Below are 4,627 nucleotides of genomic sequence, written 5' to 3' on the forward strand. Positions count from 1 at the left end.
AGGGCCTGCTTTTGATTTTTAAATACACGTAATGTAAATTATTTACCATCTTAACTTTTTTAAGTATACAACTTAGTGGTATTAAATACACTCATTTTGTTGTGCTGCCATCACTATTAGTCGCTCACAGAAATCTGGCATTTTGCCAAACTGAAACTATACCCACTGAACAAATAATTCCTCATTCCCCCCTCCCACCAGCTCCCGATGACCACCATTCCACTTTCTATCTTGATTAACGATTAGTCCATCTTTTTATATAAGCAGTATTATACAGTATTTGTCCTTTTGTGACTTAACATAATATCTTTAAGCTTCATCCATGTTGTAACACGTGTCAAATTTTTCTTCTTTTTCACAATTGAATAATATTCCATTGTGTTTGTGTACCACATTTTGTTTACCCATTCATTGACAGACATTTGGGTGGCGTCCACCTTTGGGTTATCACAAAATGGGAGATACAATTCATGATACACAAATTATATTTCCATGGAGATATTAAAAATAAATCTCCCCATCTATTTAAAGACTGAAACAATTCACATCTCAGGATCATTCCTTAAGGGCCTTGTCAAGAAAATTCATGAATTTAAACTAGACAGAAGCATTACTTTCTATCAGACCAGTAACATTTAATCAGATATTACTTTGGTTGATTATCTCATTATACCATCCATTGTCATTTATTATAGATTCTGGAGTAAGGAAAGGCCACAAGAGGCATAGAAAGATCTGTCCAGGAGGAAGGGAAGCTGTGGGCATAGAGGGCATGTGCCCTCTACACTGGTGGGAAAGTAAAAGCAAAGCATTGAAGATGATCTTTGCTACCTCTACCTCCATCTGGTTTTTCCAAGACAGAATCCTGGATTCTTCCCATTAAAGAGCATCTGGGGCCTTACTGCTGGTCCTGTGGCAAGGATGATCAAGTCTTGTCATGCCTAAAGTCCTTTTTTGGCTCCAGTGTTAAAGTCACATCAAAGGCTTGCTTTGTACTATATTTCCATAAATTTCCTCATGAGAAAATCTTTACCAGCCTTGGAACAGTTATATGAAGACCCTTAACATAGAAAGGATTTTAAGAAATGTTAAATCTCTACCACAATCAGTTTACTAGCTTAGTAAAGACTTTTCTCCTTTATTCTTTACTTTTGCCAGAGCAGAGTGAATGTTATGTGTACTTGCAGCTTGGAGAATTGGGCTCTGAAGAAGCTTGAGAAATAAAGAATAAAACTGAATTGTGGAAGGCAAAAGAACAGATAGAACATAATAGGCGGCAACCCATGTTTACTTCTGAGGAGACCCATATACATGCACTGCAAGTATGTCCTGACTTTTTAACCCTGTACTTGCCTAACCAGACATTCTCAACTTGATCCCCATAAGAACTAGAAGCCATTTAAAAACAGGTACCCGAGCCCTACCACAGAATAACTAAATCAGACTCTCCAGGGCTGGACCTGGCACTGGTGTTTTTCAAAACACCACAAGTAACTCTCACATGCAGCCAAAGGTGAAAAACATTATGTAAGCCAAATTGCATCAAGTCTTGCCTCCCTCCTTTTTTCCCAGCCAAGTTTCCTTTATGATAAAAGTGATAACGTGAGTATGCTGTGAATTGTAAAGGTGGTGACCTATGTATGGCCACAGTCTTGGTTTTAAGGAATAATACACTGGCCTGTTGTATCACTTAGTAACCAAAACCTTGACCACTCCCACGTTTGTCTTTATTGCAAGGCATTTCCCTATTTGCTTAGAGTCTAGTAAAAGGTAGACAAGTAAGTAAAAAAATAGAACACCAGAAGATAAGCTAACAAATACCACTTTGGGAATAAGCCCTAGGCCCTTTGGAAGCACGTAAGAAATAAAGCAAATTCCACCCTTGAACAGGCAAGGTGTTCAAGAGTACACAAGACCTCAGACTACCATGAGAAGGGCAGGGAGAGGAGGCTGCTGTTCAAACGGCTTCCCCCAGTTAGCGGTGAGTTTAGGGGTGGTGTAGAAAAGGGCAGGAGAAAGAAACTAGGGGCCATTCACCAAGATTTGAATTTAAGCTAAGTAGTCTGAATTTACTCTAATAACAAGTGGGAGTCATTGTAAGGTTTTAAATTAGGAAGTGACATGATAAGATTTATTTTTATGAGATGGAAAACGCCTCTGAACTCCAATAGTAATGTTTGTCTGTATTATTATGTGATAGTTGTCAGGTGGGAGCTTTTGGACTGGTGTAATTTAAAAACTCTTAAAGGGTCTTGGAGATGAGCAGCCCCAACTCTTTATTTTACAGATCAGGAAACACCAGTTTAATAGGAGATCCCAGTTGCCTCCTGATAGGCTATTTTATTCCTCCCTCTTCTGACTGAAGTTCTACAAAAATAAGGAAGACTTTTAGTCATTCTGCTACATAATGTATATTTAACCCAATATTTCTTTTCTTTTTTTTTATTTTTAAAGAGTAATATAGAAATTAGAAAAACTATTTTCATTTTTCATGTAATCCCTTCCATTTTTTTTTTTTTTGCGGGGATGGGGGGTTAAATGATTTCACATATTTATGGTACATGTAAATTTTTCTTTTAAATGTTAAATAAAAATTTAGTTGTTAATCATAACATGTGCAGGTTCACAGGAATGACCATATACTCTTTTCCTACTCCTTATTTTTAAAGGTTGCAAATTCTTCACTAACACACTACAACTTACACAATCACCTTCTATTTGGAGAACATGAAGACTACTTGTAATTGTTCACTTTTGTGCCTACCAATCCTTCTGAATTTTGAATTACTTGTTTAAGTGAGCCTCCAGAAATTTATCACTGAGCATCTGTGAGTGGTCCCTGAGCAAGTTATTTTCCAAAAAGGTAACTGCCTAAGATGCAACCTATGAACAAGAATGTCAGCTTTACCACCACCACCACTGCCCATCTTTATAGCAATCTATAGCTGTATGTTGTATTTTATAATATGTGCACAGACCCTAGATCCAGAAGCAATGCACAGTGAAAGCTCCAGAAGTTTGGAGCTTCTCTAGAAAAATCTCATCAGCTCTTTTCTCTTCCAAGCATAGATACAATCCAAGTAAAAACAAGTGCTTACTAAGCAAGTGAATACAGTACTAACAACACATTTAAAACCACTTATATGTATATGTGTGTGTGTGTGTGTGTACACACAATCCAGCCAGGTAGAAAACCCCTCATATTTAGAAATTTTGAAGCTCTCCCTCCTTGTGCTGACTCACGAAGTTAAAAAACAAAACCTGTACTTTGTAGTTGTTTGTTTGTTTTGCTTTTGCATGGCTTCTATAAGACAGAGTTTTTTTTTTCCTTGCAAAATAAATAAACACAGCCCTCCCTGGTGTCCAGTGGGTTAAAGCACAGCACTACAAAACTAGCAACAGCCACTTCAGCACAAGTTCAATACCTGGCCAGGGAGCTGACCCACATGGCACAGCAGACCTCTCCTATCTCACCCGCTACTCCCCTCAGCAGTGTCTTCTTCTGCTCCCCATTTTGTCTCTGGTGAATCCCCTTACTGCCCCTGCATCTCTGGTCTGTACCCCAGTTCTGTATGCATAAAACAATAAATCTTAAAAAAAATTTTTTGAGGAACCGTAAACAAAATGAAACAGTAAGATAATAAGCACCAAGTCTGAGGATCAGCATATGACTAAGATTAGAATCCTGGAGGAACTGACTCCCCTCCCCCCCACACACACATGGCCTGGGTGCATCTGCCCTCCTCCACCCTTGCAGGGCATGGGCAGCTACAGATGTGAGGTAACTGTGAAATACAGGTCCCCCTCTATACCTTCTTATTCCCAGGAACCTTCATGTCATTGGGAGCATCCTCGTAGACAGTATCCACTACTTAGTCCTGGATTTTAAGGATCATCTTAGCACAATTTAAACTTTCTAATAAAGTTTAGAAATTATTTTCTTATTTGCCGTTTATCTCTCAGGCTGCATCTAGCTGCCCATCTGTTTGTAGGAGGTCTCCCACTACCAGTAAACTCCTTAAGGATGTATCCCCAGGGCTATTAGCTTAGTGAGTAAATAGCACCCAAAAAGCCTAGTCAGTAAGTGTGTTGAAGAGACCAAGTTCAGTGATTCTGCAAAGTCAGGGATTACATTTTCATGTTATCTTCAGATTTAGAGCTGTGTCTTATTAACACAAAAGTTATATTTAAATTTAGCTCAATAGCTTTCCTATGATTGAGAGAATATGTCAACAGAAAGACAATTTTTATGTGACAACTGGAGTTAAATTTTGAAAAATCTAGACTTATTGTTGTAATGGTAACATGATTTTAGCTTTTTATTTATTTATTTATTTATTTGCAACTTACAATATGTAAGGTGGTCAGTCTAAGAATTCATAGATTGCCAGAAGAGTAGGCTTGTGTTTGTTTTTTGCTGAGTTGCCTTTTTTCCTGAGTTGACCCCCCCCCTTTGTCCACACTATTGAATCATCCAATGCTAAAGCTGGAAAGAAACTTTGGGATGATGTCATCTCCTTCTTTTTTAACAAATGAGGAAATAGAAACTTCTTGAGAAGCAGCCACATTTTCTCTGTAACTTTCAAAGTACGTGAGAATGAGTTTCCTCTAGATGTTCCAAGAAAAA

Source organism: Condylura cristata, unplaced genomic scaffold (assembly GCF_000260355.1).
Source record: "Condylura cristata isolate star-nosed mole 26May11 unplaced genomic scaffold, ConCri1.0 scaffold00010, whole genome shotgun sequence".
Lineage (NCBI taxonomy): Eukaryota > Metazoa > Chordata > Mammalia > Eulipotyphla > Talpidae > Condylura > Condylura cristata.